A 19,138-nucleotide genomic window follows, 5' to 3' on the forward strand; every position below is an offset into this window, starting at 1 on the left:
TATGGGGTATCAGCATACTCAGGACAAATTGCACAATAAGTTTTAGGGTCCTGTTACCCTTGGAAAAATAAGAATTGAGGGTGAAAAGATCATTTTTGTGGAAAAAATATGATTTTGTAATTGTACGGCTGTATGTTATAAACTTCTGTGAAGCCCTTGGGGGTTCAAAGTTCTCACCACACATCTAGATAAGTTCCTTGGGGGGTCTAGTTTCCAAAATGGTGTCATTTGTGGGGGGTTTCCACTGTTTTAGTACATCAGGGGTTTTCCAATCGCGACATGGTGTCCGATCTCAATTCCAGCCAAAAACATCAAATGGCGCTGCTTCCCTTCTGAGCTCTGCCATGCGCCCAAATAGTGGTTTACCCCCACATATGGGGCATCAGCGTACTCAGGACAAATTGCACAATAACTTTTAGGGCCCTGTTACCCTTGGGAAAATAAAAATTGGGGGTGAAAAGATCATTTTTGTGGAAAAAATATGATTTTTTTTATTGTACCGCTGTACGTTATAAACTTCTGTGAAGCCCTTGTGGGTTCAAAGTTCTCACCACATATCTAGATAAGTTCCTTGGGGGGTCTAGTTTCCAAAATGGGGTTACTTGTGGGGGGTTTCCACTGTTTAGGTACATCAGTGGCTCTCCAAACGTGACATGGCGTCCAATCTGAATACCAGCCAATTTTGCATTGAAAAAGTCAAACGGCGCTCCTTCCCTTCTGAGCTCAGCCATGCGCCAAAACAGTGGTTCCCCACCACATATCAGGTATCAGCTTACTCAGGACAAATTGCACAATAACTTTTGCAGTCCAATTTCTCCTGTTACCCTTGGTAAAATAAAAAAATTGAACCTGAATTATTTTTTTAGTGAAAAAAAGTTAAATGTTCATTTTTTTTTAAATATTCAAAAAATTCCTGTGACGCACCTAAAGGGTTAATAAACTTCTTGAATGTGGTTTTGAGCACCTTAAGGGGTGCAGTTTTTAGAATGGTGTCACTTTTGGGTATTTTCTATCATATAGACCCCTCAAAGTGGCTTCAAATGTGATGTGGGCTGTAAAAATAAAATGGTGTTGCAAAAATGAGAAATCGCTGGTCAATTTTTAACCCTTATAACTTCCTAACAAAAAAAAATTTTGGTTCCAAAATTGTGCTGATGTAAAGTAAACATGTGGGAAATGTTACTTATCACGTTTTTTGTGTGCCGTATCTCTGTGATTTAAGGGCATAAAAATTCAAAGTAGGAAAATTGCGAAATTTTCAAAATTTTTGCCAAATTTCCATTTTTTTCACAAATAAACACAAGCTATTTGAATGAAATTTTACCACTATCATGAAGTACAATATGTCATGAGAAAACAATGTCAGAATCACCGGGATCCATGGAAGCGTTTCAGAGTTATTACCTCATAAAGGGACAGTGGTCAGAATTGTAAAAATTGGCCCGGTCATGAACGTGCAAACCACCCTTGGGGTTTAAGGGGTTAAATGTGGAATAAAGATTAGATATAAGGCCGTTACCCAATGGGTCATATAGACATTTTAATTCGTAAGTTGTGGGCTTTGAATTTGTAGAGTTTACTGTTAGATTTTGTAAAAAATGAAAAATTTGCTCCAGTCTGAATCTTCCGATCTTGGTACTTGATATTTTTTGATGAACTCATGTTTTGACATTTGTTTAAAGTGAGTAGATAGACTTTGTTGTCTGGTTAATTTATTCTGTTGCCACCATTCGTGATTCCTGGAGGTAACTCCTGGTGGGAACATGGGATTGTTAAACAGGTTTAGAAGTGGAGAGGGGTGGGACTGTAATGCAAATTGAAATCTATTTGCTCTCCAGACACGTAGAGAATGAAAAGTGTATGGCGAATGCAGAGCTAGATCTTTCGGCAAAGGTCCTGTAGCCCAAATTAAGCTTTTCAAGGAGTATGGTGCTATATGGGAGTTTTCTATTTGTGGCGAGATGGGTGCGTGTTGTTCTGCGTTTACCCCTGCCAGCTGGGCAATCTGGGCCGCCTTATAGTAAAGATTGAAGTTCGGCAGCGAAACTCCTCCCTGTCTCTTGTGTCTGAACAGTATTTGCTGGGAGATACGAGGCTTTTTATTGTTCCAGATGAAACGTGTTATGTGTGAGTTTATTGTTTTGAAGGTCACTAGAGATATTGGGATGGGTAGAAATTGGAATAAATATAGAAATTGAGGCAATGAGGCCATTTTTATCGAATGCACTCTTCCCAGGAACGAGAGAGACGGAGAGGACCATTTTGATAGGGATTGTGTTAGTTTTTGAAGTAGGGGGGTATAGTTATGCTTAAATAGAGTGGATTTGGATGGCGTTAGATTTATTCCTAGGTAGGTGATATATCGCTTCGCGTGTCGGAAACGGAAGTTCTCTATTATTGAGGCTTGTTCATCCGAAGGGGTGCTCAGGAACATAATTTCTGATTTATCAACATTGACCTTTATACCTGAAATTTCCTCAAAATGTTTAAGTGTGCTTATAAGATTAGGCAGAGATACATGGGGGTTTGTCAGAGTTAAAAGGAGGTCGTCGGCAAACAGACTGACCTTGTATTCCTGTTTACCAATAGTTTGACCTGAGATATCAGGGTGTAAACGTATCTTTTGCGCCAAAGGTTCCATTACCGTAGCGAATAGGGCTGGGGATAGGGGGCAACCTTGCCTAGTTCCCCTATTAATGATTATTGGTTTAGGAACGGTTGAAGGCAGTTTTATATATGCTACCGGGTTATTGTAGAGAAGTTTAAGCGAATCAATCAGTTGTTGCGATATCCCCATTCTATGCAATATATTAAACATATATGGCCATATAACGGTGTCAAAAGCTTTTTCTATATCTAAAGCCAGTACTGTCATGGGGGTTTACGTTTATTGGCGGTATGAATAAGATTTAGATTCTTGCGGATATTGTCCGGGGCTTGTCTTGTTGGAATGAATCCGACCTGATCTTTGTGAATGAGGTTAGACAAACATTTATTAATCCTATTGGCAATTATAGAGGAGAAGATCTTGAGATCCAAATTCAATAAGGAAATGGGCCTGTAGTTTTTTGTAAGTAATGGGTCCCTCCCTTGTTTTGGAATAACTGTGATATGTGCTGTGTAGTATTCTGGTGGCATGGCTTTACCTGTTAGCATGCTATTACAGTATGTTTGTATATGCTTGAGCAGGATGTTGGAGAATTTTTTATAATATAGTGCAGTCAGCCCGTTGGGGCCTGGAGCTTTCCCAGTTTTTAGATGGTTTATGGTGGAATTTATTTTCTTTTCGGAAATAGGAGAATTTAGTGTAGCGGCGAAAGTCGGGGTTAGGGACGGTATTGGTACATTAGTTAGGAAATCATCCAATTTGGGTAAAGAGAAATTTGTACTATCTGTATACAGTTTTTGATAATATTTTTGAAATGTTTCATAAATTCTGTTCGGGTTGAAAGTAATTTGAGACTACTCATCTTTTATGGAGAATATGGAATTTAATCTCTCTTTTTGTTTTAATTTTCGTCCAAGCATTCGGTCCATTTTGTTAGAAAATCGATAAAATGTTGCTTATGTCCATCTGATTGCTTTTTCAGTGCGAGTCGTTAGAAAAGTTTTTAATTGTAGTTTTAAATCGTAGATACGTTTAGTGAAATATAGTGAAGGATACGATTGATTGGCGATTTCTAATTTATAAAGTTCATTTTCGAGGGTGAGTTGCTCTTGGAGGCGGTTTCTTTTCTTTTGAGAAGCTATCCTAATGAGTACGCCAGTGATATATTTTTTATGGGCCATCCATGTATTGCCTATAGAGGTATCGGGGGTGATGTTTGAAAGAAAAAAGGCTTTGAGCTCTTGCTCAATCGTTATTCTTGTATGGGGGTCGGATAACAAAGATTCATTTAACCTCAATGTATATAACCTTGTATTTGCTACTTCTAATTTGAACACAGAAAGTACACTGTCATGACCAGACCACGAGGAGGGGACATGTCTAGAATACATCAGTGAAGGTATGTTTTCTGAGTTAGTAAGAATCCAATCTATCCTGGAATATGAGTGGTAAACATTAGAGAAATAGGTATAACCTCTTGTTTGTCTATGAGATTCTCTCCATGTATCAACTAAATGATGGGCTTGGAGGATATTCTCAAGTATAGTTTTTTCCTTCTTTGACATGTCAGGCCTCTTATTATTGGAGCTATCAAGGGTTGGGTTTACAGTTAAATTAAAATCGCCACCCCATATGATAGTGTCGTAAGAAATGGAATTTAAGAATCTAGCAATAGATTTGATTGTTTTCATTTGTAACGTTGGAGGGGCATAGCAGTTGACAAGACAGATTCTTTTTTCTTGTACCGTTCCCCAAAGAATTATATATCTACCCGCTGTGTATGCAACCATACCCTCTGGTATAAATGGAAAAGAGTTATGAAGTAATATGGCGACTCCTCTCGTTTTTTTATCATGAGAAGCAAGGAAAAATCTTGTGTAAAGCTTATGAAAACATTTGGGAGATGAGTTATTGGAAAAATGAGTTTCCTGTAGAAATAACACATCAGGGGAATGTTTCAGGTAGTCAATAAAGGCGCGTTTTCTTTTTATCGGGGAATTGAACCCCCTTACATTGTGTGACAGCGTCCTATACATTTAGTTTGTTTAAGGGGTTTATAACCATGATTTTTAATCACAGCTTTCATGTGTCTTGGCAGGCTTTCCACCAGTCTTTCACACTGCTTTTGGGTGACCATATGCCACTCCTGGTACAAAAATTTAAGCAGTTCTTCTTTGTTTGATGGCTTGTGACTATCCATCTTCCTCTTTGATTACATTCCAGAGGTTTTCAATGGGGTTCTGGTCTGGAGATTGGGCTGGCCATGACAGGAATTTGATGTGGTGGTCCTTCATCCACACATTGATTGACCTAGCTGTGTGGCAGGGTGCATTTTCCTGCTGGAAAAAAACAGTCCTCAGAGTTGGGGAACATTGCCTGAGCAGAAGGAATCAACTGTTTTTCCAGAATAACCTTGCATGCGGCTTGATTGATAAGTCCTTTGCACAGATTAACCTGACCAGTTCCAGCCTTGCTGAAGCTCCCCAGATCATCACCGATCCACCACCAAATTTCACAGTGGGTGCAAGACACTGTGGCTTGTATGCCTCTACAGGTCTCCGTCTAACCATTAGACGATCAGGTGTTGGGCAAGCCAATCAATGGCTATGTACCTGAGGAAGTGGACAGGATGTCCACGAAACGCGTAGTTTTATAGCCCTGAATAAAGTATGCAACTCTTCTGAACTCTGTGATTCCCTTGTCTGATTTTGGAGGAGCACGGAATTGTCAGCATCTTGAATATCCTATCCAGAATTTCTTCAAGATCCTTCGTGGGTCCGGTGCCATCTGCAGCTCTCCTATCATACTTACTACTTACTACTTATACTAAGTATAAAGGTGAGAATTTTACCTTACAGTAAACTAATTGTCAATTGAGTAACTGCGCTACTGCGCCCCTCTCTTTACCGTTTCTAATTTGAATAAGATGACTGTCATCCGGGTCAGTGAAGAGTTGTTTTTGCCCTCTGCCAGTCTGTAGCTTTGTTGTCCCCAATGTCTGCAGTTTGATCTTGTTGTAATGGACTGCCATCTTAGAAATTTTTAGGATGGAGGCAACATGACGCTCACTGTATCCCTCTGCTAGTAAATCCAGAATTGAGCCCTTCTTTTCCTCACTCAAGACTTTTCTTTTCAACTCCTTTGGCATAGTTAAAAGGTATTTTTTCATTCCTATTACTTTTGGGATATCACTAGCACTTGTTTTGCCATCCAACTTGTCATATTGCAAGAGGATTGTGAACACCACAGCAGGGTTTTTTATACTTTCCTTTGTTAAATAAGATTTGGTTCAGGTGATCACCTAACCAGAAGCACATTAAGTAGAATGAAGTGTACTCTGACACTGGAATGAAATGGCTGTCAGACATGTAGAGAAGCTGATTTTTATAAAACTATGCAGTGGTCTCTTAATTTTTGCCAGAGTTGTATATCTAATATCTTTCTATCATCTGTCTATTAATCTACACTATATTTTCATATAATAATGCTTTAGTAGGTTTGTACACTAGCTTTAAGTTACATAGAGAATTACAGTATGTAAAAGATTATGATAAAAATGCATTGCATATGGATTCCATACACATGTCATAGGGATGTCATATGGATGTTAGGTGAGAAAAAAACACACTTGCATTGCACTCGTATGACATAAATTCAACCATATGGATTATACTAGTCCTACTTTTCTGAAGCAACATCAGAATGATTTTTTATACACGAATGTGATTGAGCCCTAACAAATACTAAGTATAAAATCAGGAAGTGTAACCGAGAAGTATGATAAGAACAATTATTTATTAATGTTGTTACTAAAAAAATAAAAGTTTAAACAAGGTGTTTCATGCAAAAACAAGAGGACACAGCAAAACACACATACAGTGAGCTTGGGCAATATATAAATCAATTGCTTAGGTCTATAATATATTAAATTTAGATACATTATTATTTTTTGAGTTATGTGGAAGAATATTCTAGTACAATTGGATCTGTGTGAAAAAAACATATAGATGTAACACCCCTTTATGGCTACTACTGTACCCTGGGTGTTATGGGGGGTCTCACCTCTTCTGTACGCAGTGCCTCCACCCGAATCTTGATTGGAGCTCTGTCTCTGGGCTGCAGAAGAACAGTTATCTTCTGCAAGGGGCTGATTCGGGAAACCCCTGCCACAGCTCGGTACACACTCACGAAGCAGGAGTAAAACAGTTTAACAGATTTATTGCTATGAAACAGAATTAAAACGGATTTACAGGAATAAACATACAATGCGATTAACTGTGCTCTATAAAAGTCATATACCCATCACAGACTAATTAAACCCCAACCCTGCAAATATAGCGTGGCCAATTCCCCCTCTTTTGCATTTACTCAGTCCGACCGTTGGGGCCCAGTTACCGCGGATGTTGGCGCGCAAAGAAAGGTTGGCGCGCAGAGTAGACAACGTTGGTGCACTTAAATGAATGTGGCTGTCAATAGTCTCGGTTGCAGTGTACTCACTGTAAGTCGCGCTGATAGAATCACAAGTCTCAGCAGAACACTCACTGTGTCTCCAACAATTGGAGGATTCTTTAGACTCCAGCTGAGAGCTGCAGGTTTTAGACCTTTATCCGATGGGAGTGCCGGCAGAACTCTCTGGATCTTTGCTCTCTCCGGCAACACTGGTATCTCCGCGGGGTCCCCCACACTCTGCAACTTAGGGGAATCAAGATCCACACTACTGTTTCTCATAACCAGCAGCAGCAGCCACGTTTTCTCTCCTCTCCCTCTTTACTTTCACTTTCTCCTCAGCGTCCTCCCCCAAGTCCCTCCTCCCTTCTTCTATCATCTCACTGGAACAAGGATCCCTGGGAGTTGTAGTCTTCTGCCACTCAGGGAGAAAAAAGATTAGTGTCTGTAAGCTGCAGCATGCCGGTAGATGCTCTGACAGTTCCCTGTACATGTGTTACATAGACAAAAGCAATTGCATAACTACAAAGTTATGAGCCACGGTGCAAACTTTCAGATGGGGCCCGCCAGGCCTCTAAACACTCCGGACTCCATCGCAGCTGAGATCCCTGCGACCTCGGAAGTTACTCCCCTGGACAAAAGGTTAAAAAGGTGCTTAGTACTATATATCGGCATGAAATTTGTATTTCCAGAGACCTCAGCAAAATAATAGCGTAGTATAGACTATATTTCCACAATAAAAACACAAAAATGGAGCTTGGTTTGAGTTGGTATACATGAAGCACATAAATGTATGTTTACATTGGTCATAAAGCATACAAAACCTACAAGAGAAAAAATGAGCAAAAACCCTGCTGTAACTAAATAAGTAAAAAACAAAAGTGCATTTAAATAATACAGAGTTCTTAGTAATACTGTTTTTGATCCATAATAGCATAAAAGCTGTCCCACCATCGATAAGGTGACTCTGATCGGGGCGGTCCTACACTGTCTAATATTAAAAACCTTATCATGTGTCAAAGTTGACCTCAGTGTGTGAATAAGGGCAGACAAAAGGACCAGGTCTCAGCCAGTGGACACCAGTCAAGGGAAGCCTTTAAATACAATTTCCAGCTCAGGAGAGGGATGCCACACCCCGGCTTGCACAGAATGCAAAAATACAAAGAAAAAAAACACAAAAATTGAGCTTGATTTGAGTTTGTACACATGCAGCACATAAACGCACGTTCACATTGGCCAAAAAACATACCAAGCCTACAAGAGACAAAATGAGCAAAAACCCTGCTGTAACTAAATAAGTAAAAAACAAAAGTGCATTTAAATAACACAGAGTTCTTAGTAATACTGTTTTTAATCAAAAATAGCATAAAAGCCATCCCACCATCGACAAGGTGATTCTGATCGGGGCAGTCCTACACTGTCTAATATTAAAAATCTTACCATGTTCAAAGTTGACCTCAATGTGTGAATAAGGGCATACAAAAGGACGTAGAGATATAAGGAATTGCAACCATACTAAATAGTCCTCAGATCAAGTGGTATAATTTAGTGCTATATATCAGCATAAAATGCTTACATGATTAAAGTCGGAATAACAGTATATATTGTATCTTCACAAACATCAACTATGCAAAGATGTAAGGAATTCCTAAGAACACTAAAGAGTCATCAGGCCAAGTGATCATGTATGATGAAATTAAATTGGTATGGTGCAGTATATAAGCACAAGAGTTGACTCTAAAAGTGCGTAATGCTGTAAATCAAATCTAGAAAAATGTTGCATATAGTTAGTAGTACAGTTTTAGCATTATATCCAAGTAATAGCCGCATATATGGGAAAAAATTACCTACATAAATCCCACTGGAAACAAGGTGTCAGCTGTATCCCTCACCCGATGTGCATTTCGGCTATCTTCTTCTAGGGCCGTGAAACGCGCATCGGGGTGATTGACACAGCTGACACCTTAAACACCTCAGCAGCAGTGCGGAAAACATCCACAAATTATTCCTATCTTCATACTTGTCAGTTTTGTAACCAGTGGATCCGCAGCAGCTGTACAAATTATTTAAAAATGTTTAAATTATAAATCAGGTTAGTACAACCTGATTAAGAACTATAATTGTATGTCAGATAAGACCCTATTTGCGCTACTTTCTCCCTAGTATTTTATCCCTGATAGAGAATGTGGGATTTTACACCTATTTTATTTTTTAATCTAGTAATGTGAAGCATAAAATGTAAAATTACAATTTATGAAGTCAAATATTTGTGCAATCATCATCAATTTTGTGGGAGAAAGCTGATCTTCAGCTGATTATAAGTTTTTAGCAGAAAATAACAAAAGTTTCCAAGTCTAAAAACTGGCAAAAAAGCAATGGCCTAACCTGATGATAATGTTAGTGTATGCATGAGACCTTTACCTAAATATGGTGCAAGCTGCATTCTGACAAAATTATACACGCAATGTGTGCAAGTGGTAATACATCTTTTGCTATGTGTATTACAAAGTGTGACCTTTTTATGTGCTCACATTTTATACCATGTATTTACAGTGGGGAAAAAAGTATTTAGTCAGCCACCAAATGTGCAAGTTCTCCCACCTAAAAAGATTAGAGAGGCTTGTGATTGACATCATAGGTAAACCACAACTATGAGAGTCAAAATGAGGAAACAAATCCAGAAAATCATCTTGTCTAATTTGGCAAGTTTTATTTTGCAAATTATGGTGGAAAATAAGTATTTGGTCATTTACAAAAGTTCATCTCAATATTCTGTTATATATCCTTTGTTGGCAATGTCAGAGGTCAAACGTTTTCTGTAAGTCTTCACAAGGTTGGCACACACTGTTGGTGGTATGTTGGCCCTTACCTCCATGCAGGTCTCCTATAGAGCAGGCCTCTCTCATCTTTTTAAGTGGGAGAGCTTGCACAATTGGTGGATGACTAATTACTTTTTTCCCCACTGTAAATAATGAAAAACAGCCTGAAAAGAAAAATGTCAATTAATAGCATCACTAGAGAGAAGATTCCAAAATTCTGCACGTCTACGTTAACATGTCTGATTCTTTTAGCTGAATATTAGGTAATCAACTGGTTAAAATGCATATTTAAGTGTTATTGTGAGTTTCTAAATACACTGCAGTCTTCAAGATTTTAATTGCTATTTCCTCAATAAAACTATTGGAAATCATCCATGTTGCCATTAGCACATGCACAAAAACTGTTAACAATATGTTATCCAGACGCAGAGACTTTATAATTAATGTTGGAAAAGTCTTCAAAGGCTAATGACTATAATTTTTACCTATAAAATTACTGGATTTCATTCAATGCTGCTCTGTTTTTTGCTATAAAATAAACTTGATGAGAGGGAGTTGAATTTATTTGGTTTACTAGAAGAAAGTGTGAGATGTGCCTTTAAAACATCTATTTGATTTTGTTTACAAACCCCTTACAGCAGCCAAGGATTATTTCTTGTCCAATTTTCACCTATGTGTTCCCATGGCTTCAGCCATTTGCTGTTAAAAACAGAGGTATGCTCTGAAAATCTAAAATTAATGTAAAATAAAATAGAACAACTACATAGTTATTATGGCATCTTTCAGTGTCCTAGTAATTACACTTTCACTCAAGTTACATGCAAGAGTCTTATCAAGATGATTCAACTTTCTCATTGGAAACATAAAGCAAATTTATGCCTTTATATGAAATTTCCCAGTTTCAATATAAATAAAAAGTTGTTGATTTTATTGATAATTTGCTTTCCGGATTTACATCTATTTCAAGTTGTCCATGTATTTATATTGCAACTTTTAGTACTTGTAGAAAATTCTGTATCATTTTTGTCTGGTTAGCATTTTGGCTCCATTTTGTTCTCTGGCATGAGACCACAGAGTAACTGTCATTTTAATTTTTATTTCATAAATCAACAAAACACAGAAGAAATATTAAATTTATAATATGTCTTATCAGAGAAATCTGCTTCTTTATCTTCCTGGACTGATCATTTATTTTCAAAATTCTCAATTCACGGATAAAATCTGTGTTCAGTGAAGACACATTGTTACATTAATGTGATAGGAGATGGCAGATGTTACTGTTAAAATTCTATGTTGTAGGGGGGAAGGAAGGAAGGGCTCTGCATATACAGTGGGGAAAAAAAGTATTTAGTCAGTCAGCAATAGTGCAAGTTCCACCACTTAAAAAGATGAGAGGCATCTGTAATTTACATCATAGGTAGACCTCAACTATGGGAGACAAACTGAGAAAAAAAAATCCAGAAAATCACATTGTCTGTTTTTTTTTCATTTTATTTGCATATTATGGTGGAAAATAAGTATTTGGTCAGAAACAAGCAATCAAGATTTCTGGCTCTCACAGACCTGTAACTTCTTCTTTAAGAGTCTCCTCTTTCCTCCACTCATTAACTGTAGTAATGGCACCTGTTTAAACTTGTTATCAGTATAAAAAGACACCTGTGCACACCCTCAAACAGTCTGACTCCAAACTCCACAATGGTGAAGACCAAAGAGCTGTCAAAGGACACCAGAAACAAAATTGTAGCCCTGCACCAGGCTGGGAAGACTGAATCTGCAATAGCCAACCAGCTTGGAGTGAAGAAATCAACTGTGGGAGCAATAATTAGAAAATGGAAGACATACAAGACCACTGATAATCTCCCTCGATCTGGTGCTCCACGCAAAATCCCACCCCGTGGGGTCAGAATGATCACAAGAACGGTGAGCAAAAATCCCAGAACCACGCGGGGGGACCTAGTGAATGAACTGCAGAGAGCTGGGACCAATGTAACAAGGCCTACCATAAGTAACACACTACGCCACCATGGACTCAGATCCTGCAGTGCCAGACGTGTCCCACTGCTTAAGCCTGTACATGTCCGGGCCCGTCTGAAGTTTGCTAGAGAGCATTTGGATGATCCAGAGGAGTTTTGGGAGAATGTCCTATGGTCTGATGAAACCAAACTGGAACTGTTTGGTAGAAACACAACTTGTCGTGTTTGGAGGAAAAAGAATACTGAGTTGCATCCATCAAACACCATACCTACTGTAAAGCATGGTGGTGGAAACATTATGCTTTGGGGCTGTTTCTCTGCAAAGGGGCCAGGACGACTGATCCGGGTACATGAAAGAATGAATGGGGCCATGTATCGTGAGATTTTGAGTGCAAACCTCCTTCCATCAGCAAGGGCATTGAAGATGAAACGTGGCTGGGTCTTTCAACATGACAATGATCCAAAGCACACCGCCAGGGCAACGAAGGAGTGGCTTCGTAAGAAGCATTTCAAGGTCCTGGAGTGGCCTAGCCAGTCTCCAGATCTCAACCCTATAGAAAACCTTTGGAGGGAGTTGAAAGTCCGTGTTGCCAAGCGAAAAGCCATAAACATCACTGCTCTAGAGGAGATCTGCATGGAGGAATGGGCCAACATACCAACAACAGTGTGTGGCAACCTTGTGAAGACTTACAGAAAACGTTTGACCTCTGTCATTGCCAACAAAGGATATATCACAAAGTATTGAGATGAAATTTTGTTTCTGACCAAATACTTATTTTCCACCATAATATGCAAATAAAATGAAAAAAAAAAAAAAGACAATGTGATTTTCTGGATTTTTTTTCTCAGTTTGTCTCCCATAGTTGAGGTCTACCTATGATGTAAATTACAGACGCCTCTCATCTTTTTAAGTGGTGGAACTTGCACTATTGCTGACTGACTAAATACTTTTTTTCCCCACTGTAGCTCCTCCCTCCTCCTCTTCCTTCTCCCCCTTCATAGAGTCATATTAGTAATAACTGTCATCTATTTTAGTAATTTAAAAATCTGTCTTCTCTGAATACAGATTTTACTCATGAATTGAGAATGTTGAGAAATAATTACAAATTCTAGAGGAGAAAAGCAGATTTATCTAATAAGATATATTACAAGGTTGTGTATGTTTGGATGTATTATTGATTTATGAAATAAAAATTAGAACAATTACTCTGTAATAGCAAAGATTTAAGGTTGGATTTTTTGCAACCACTTATTATGGCATTTAGAAAGGAACACATAGTCATACAGTGACATGTAAAGTTTTGACACCCCTGATCAAAATTACTGTTATAGGGAACAGTTAAGCATATTGAAGATAATATGATCTCCAAAAGGGCTAAAGTTAAAGATGACACATTTAGTTTGTAATATATATATATAATTATATACCACACAGGGTGGTCCAAAAGTAGGTGGACAGAAACTAATAATATTTATTTTGATTTATATATAAAATTACATTTACTAACACAAGCATAACATTGACAATTACATTTCATTCTGAACAATAATACAGAAGCCCTTAAATTTTATCAACGCAGGTGCTCAAACTGTTTTCCATCACAATTTGCACAGCTTTGAAGTCTGCCTCTTACGCTTCGACAAACATTTTTGCACAAGTTTCTTTGGGTATTAATTTCTTGAAATGCATCTCTTATGTAATTTTTCAAATCACTAACACTTTTTGGTTTTCGACTATAAACTTTGTCCTTGAGTACTCTCCAAAAGAAAAAATCCATTGGGGCCAAGTCTGGTGAACGTACCAGCCAATCAAGTGGGCCTCTTCAGCCAATCCATTTATTAGGAGATGTTTCATGAAGATACTCACGGACTACTCTTGAATAATGTGGAGGGGCCTAATTTTGTTGGAAATAAAGGTCATTTGAATTAGGCTGTTGCTATAACTGGGGAACAACATGATTCATTAGAATTTCGAGATACTTATCTCCTGTGACTGTTGCATAAAAAAAGGTCCAAAAACACCAAAACTTGAAATACCACCCCAAACATTGACACCAGACTCATTTAGTTGTTGCTCTAATGTTAAATGCATGTTCTCATTATACCAGTAAATACAATTATGTCTGTTAATATGGCCAGATAATTTGTAAGAAGCTTCATCACTCCACATGTTATCTAAAATTACTGGATTTTCTTCAATTTCGTTAAGCATAATATCACTAAATTGCAGCCGCCTGTCTGGATCATCCTCCAATAAATAATGAATTAGACGTGGATGATAAGCTTTCCACCCAATAGATTTCAGGATTCGCATGATGGAAGCTCGTGAAATTCCCAATTCTAAAGAGACTCTTCTGGTGGACTTTTTTGGACTCTGAACAAATGTTTCAGCAACAAATTGCTTATTATTTTCTGTACAGGCTGTTTTGGGTCGACCAGTTTTTGGAGCATTAAGGATTGAGCGAGTGGCATCGAATTTGTCACGAATGCAGTAAATGGTTTGTCTCTGGGGCTTGAGTACCAAATTTTTCAACCCAATTTGCTCTAACTGTTTCAGCATTTTGGGGTTTCCAATACTCTTTTAAAATCAATTTTCTTTGATCTGTATTTAAATTATTTGCCATTATGGTTTATCTGAATTATCTGAAAAGATAACAGATTTGGGGGAGATTTATCTGTGAAAACTGGATCTGTGAAACTGACTCAGTTGCCCTTAGCAACCAATCAGATTCCACCTTTCATTTTCCAAAGAGTCGGTGAAGAATGAAAAGTGGAATCTGATTGCTTGCTAAGGGCAACTGAGTCAGGGCAGAGCAGGGTGGGGAGGCTGGAAATCACCATCGGGGATTTTGGGCCTAGCGTCCGGACGAGGCGGGGAAGCGAGGGCTGCCGGCAGTGCCGCCGGCCAGGGCGGGGAGACGCTCACCTTCCCCAGCGCCGTGGCTTTCTTCCGGCTGCTCCGCAGCTCCTCTGGGAACTCGGGCACCTGAGCGACTGGAGTTTCCACGATACCGACGGCCTTCCCTTGCCGGATGGGCTCGATGTCGCCAGCCGTCACCCACGGAAAGGGCCCCGCCGTTTCTCTGCTGCTTCCGGTTCCGTCGCCTGGTGTCCGCTGCTGTTCTTCATCCCGCTGTCCAGCAGGACCGGCCTCCAGGCCTGATGGTTCTGTAGGACGCATCAGCAACGGCTGCTCCAATGGCTAAAGAGCGGGTCCCACTTCCCACGCTGTCTCCGACTCCGGCGTGGATGATGGAGAGTGCGGGTGCACCTCCGCTAGGTGATCCTTCTCCGGGGCTGCAGGCTAAGATGTCGAGGACTCCATCTGCGGCAGGTCTTCAGGACGGGTGAGATCTTGCTGCCTTTGTAACAGCTCCCAGTTCCCGCTGTAGTCCTTTAACATGTGACGGTGCCCAGCTTTCCTGTAACGTCACCCAGCTTTTCCAGCAGTGTTACTCTGGGTCAAATCCGGCACTCCCAATCACAGTCCCAAATTGTAATCCACTCAGGTACAATCTTCAACCAACTCAGGTCCTTTAAATCTTCGGCATGGTCTCACCACCAGCGTTGGTGTATTGGGAGGTGATGATCCTGCCAACTACGCCACTTGTAGTACGTGTGCCGACTGGGGGGTGGTCCCTTTTGGCTGCGGAACAGACTGGAGACATATGCAGAAATCCATTAAATTAGGTCCAATTTTATTGGGTGTCCTCTTGACATCCACAGAAAACATGATAGCTTCTTCTCCCTGGCCTGGGTACCTGTCACCTCCCTTCTGCTCCTGTTCAGCGAAGACCCCTAGGTTCTCACGCTGTGGCTGCCGTTAGGCCCACGGCCACAGCGCTTCCCCCGACCGAGTCTGCCCGCTGTGACACTTACTCACTCCTTCAGTGTCCAGTCGTCTGGTACCCCAGGCCTCCTTTAGTCTGCGTCCTTCTGACCTGCAGCTGTCCTCTCAGGGCCACCCCCCTCTCCAAGTATCCGTCTCTCTCCTCTGTCTCTCCTAATCTCCTCCTTCCTCCATCCTATCCTGAGCTCTTCTCTCTTCTGTCTCCTCCTGGGCATCTCTCTTACACCTGGGATTCTCCTTTCCTTTATCTCCTCATCCTGGAAATCCCCTTCCCAGTCCCGTAACTCTGCCCACCATGACTCTTCAGTTTCCCTAGCCTAAAGCTTGCTGTTGAGTCCTTTTCTCACTACTCTATGTCCACATCTTGTGGCCAAAACCCGGTATTACACCATCTTTCACTAATTCTAGCTGTTGTCCCATACATATACATTCAAATCAGAATAAAGCATTGTACACATCACCTTTTACATTTTCCTTCTTCATCAGACAGGTCCATAGGTCAGTCCACCCCCTACATGTGCATGCTACAGTTAGGTCCATATATATTTGGACAGAGACAACATTTTCTAGACATTACCACAATGAATTTTAAACAAAACAATTCAGATGCAGTTGAAGTTCAGACTTTCAGCTTTCTTTGAGGGTATCCACATTAAAATTGGATGAAGGGTTTAGGAGTTTCAGCTCCTTAGCATATGCCACCCTTGCTGGAGTCAATTGTCCAATTACTTTTGGTCCCTTTAAAAACAGGGTGGCACATGTTAAGGAGCTGAAACTCCTAAACCCTTCATCAAATTTTAATGTGGATACCCTCAAATGAAAGCTGAAAGTCTGAACTTCAACTGCATCTGAATTGTTTTGTTTAAAATTCATTGTGGTAATGTCTAGAACCAAAATTAGAAAAATGTTGTCTCTGTCCAAATATATATGGACCTAACTGTATGTGTGCAGCATAAAGTGTGTGCGTGTGTATGTATCATTAACATTTACATATACCGTATATACTCGTGTATAAGCTGAGTTTTTCAGCAGATTTTTTGTGCTGAAAACGCCACCTTCGGCTTATACACAAGTCATTGTCCCAGAAAGCCGGCGGAGGAGGGGAAGTGGCAGGTCACCGAAGCAGGAGCCAGCAGGGGAGGAGGAGCGGCGGAGCAGCGAGTCACAGAGGCAGGAGCCGGTAGCTGTGGCTAAAGTCTGTGCTGCTGCTAAAGAGAAATGAATATTCATTTCTCTTTTAGTGCGCACAGTTACAGCCGCAGCTGCCGGCTTACAGCACACATCCTGCTCACCTTCCTGCGCACCCTCACTGCATCTCATTCTGGCGCCAGCAGCTCCTGCGGCTGAGCGATCATGTGGCCCCGCTCAATAAGGCAATGAATATGCACGCCTCTCCACTCCCATAGGCGTGGAGTGAATATTCATTACCTTAATGAGCGTGGCCATGTGATCGCTCGGCCGCAGGAGCTGGAGTAAAGGTGAGTAGGGTGTTTGTTTTTTTTAATAGGAACCATGCATACAAGGATAGGGTTATAAGCAGGGCTGGCGTTAGGGGCAGGCAGACCAGGCAGCTGCCTAGGGCCCCCACTCCCCCAGGGGCCCCCAGCTTGTGGCACATCATACAGCCGCTATGGGGCCCCTGTGAGGCAGGGTGGCCTGCCTGCCCCCAGCGCCGACTCCCCTCGCTGCCACATTGAACTGTCACAGCAATGATGGAGGAGAGAGTGTCAGCTGAAGCTCCCTCTCCCATCATTCCCAGCTCTGCCTCTGACACTGCAGTGCGCGATGATGTCATCGTGCACTCACTGTGTACCAGGCAGAGCAGGAGACAGGAGCCAGGAGCAGTGCAGGCACAAGGAGTAGGTGAAGAGTGTGTGTGGTTTTTTAATGCAACAGTGAGTACTATACCATGGTGCTGTGCTGGAGGGGGCTGTATACCACTGTGCTGTGCTGGGGTTAGCTGTATACCATGGTGCTGTGCTGTGCTGTGCTGGGGGGAGCTGTATGCCATGGTGCTGTGCTGAGCTGGGCTGGGGGGCTGTATACCATGGTGCGGTGCTGTGCTGGGCTGGGGGGCTGTATACCATGGTGCGGTACTGTATACCATGGTGCTGTGCTGTGCTGGGGGGAGCTGTATACCATGGTGCTGTGCTGTGCTGGGGGGCTGTATACCATGGTGCTGTGCTGGGGGGAGGGGGGCTGTATACTATGGTCCTGTGCTATGCTGGGGGGAGCTATATACCATGGTGCTGTGCTGGGGGGGCTGTATACCATGGTGCTGTGCTGTTGGGAGGGGGGTTGTGTACCATGGTGCTGTGCTGTTGGGAGGGGGGATGTATACCATGATGCTGTGCTGTTGGGAGGGGGGATGTATACCATGGTGCTGTGCAGTGCTGTTGGGAGGGGGATGTATACCATGGTGCTGTGCTGTGCTGTTGGGAGAGGGGATGTATACCATGGTGCTGTGCTGTGCTGGGGGGAGGGGGGCTGTATACCATGGTGCTGTGGGGGAGGGGGGCTGTATACCATGGTGTTGTATACCATGGTGCTGTGCTGGGCTGGGGGGGTGGCTGTATACCATGGTGTTGTGCTGTGCTAGAGGGGAAGGGGGGCTGTATACCATGGTGCAGGGGCTGTATACCATGCTGCGGTGCTGTGTTGGGGGAGGGGGGCTGTATACCATGGTGCTGTGCTGAGGGAGCTGTATACCATGGTGCTGGGGGGTTGTATACCATGGTGCTGGGTGGGGAGGGGGCTCTATACCATGGTGCTGTGCTGTATACCATGGTGCTGTGCTTGGGGATGTGCTGTATTCCATGGTGCTGGGGGATGTGCTGTCTACCATGGTGCTGGGGTGGCTGTGCTGTATACCATGGTGCTGGGGGGCTGTGCTGTATACCATGGTGCTGGGGGAGCTGTGCTGTATACTATGGTGCTGTGCTGTATACCATGATGTTGTGCTGGGGGGCTGTATACCATGGTGCTGTGCTGGAGGGGGGCTGTATACAATGGTGCTGTGCTGGGGGGCTGTATACCATGGTGCTGGGGAGCTGTATACCATGGTGCTGGGGGGGCTGTATACCATGGTGCTGTGCTGTGCTGGGGGGCTGTATACCATGGTGTTGTGCTGGGGGAGGGGGGCTGTATACCATGGTGCTGTGCTGAGTGGGGAGGGGGGCTCTATACCATGGTGCTGTGCTGTATACCATGGTGCTGTGCTGGGGGTATGTGATGTATACCATGGTGCTGTGCTGGAGGGAGGGGGGGCTGTGCTGTGCTGTATACCATGTGGGGCTGTGCTGTATACCATTTGGGGTTGTGCAGTATACCATAGTGCTGTGCTGGGGGGGCTGTGCTGTATACCATGTGTGGTTGTGCTGTATACCACGGTGCTGTGCTGGGGGGTTGTGCTGTATACCATGTGGGGCTGTGCTGTATATCA

Source organism: Dendrobates tinctorius, unplaced genomic scaffold, assembly GCF_039654945.1.
Source record: "Dendrobates tinctorius isolate UK_male_01 unplaced genomic scaffold, ASM3965494v1 ptg000111l, whole genome shotgun sequence".
In the NCBI taxonomy this organism is placed as follows: domain Eukaryota; kingdom Metazoa; phylum Chordata; class Amphibia; order Anura; family Dendrobatidae; genus Dendrobates; species Dendrobates tinctorius.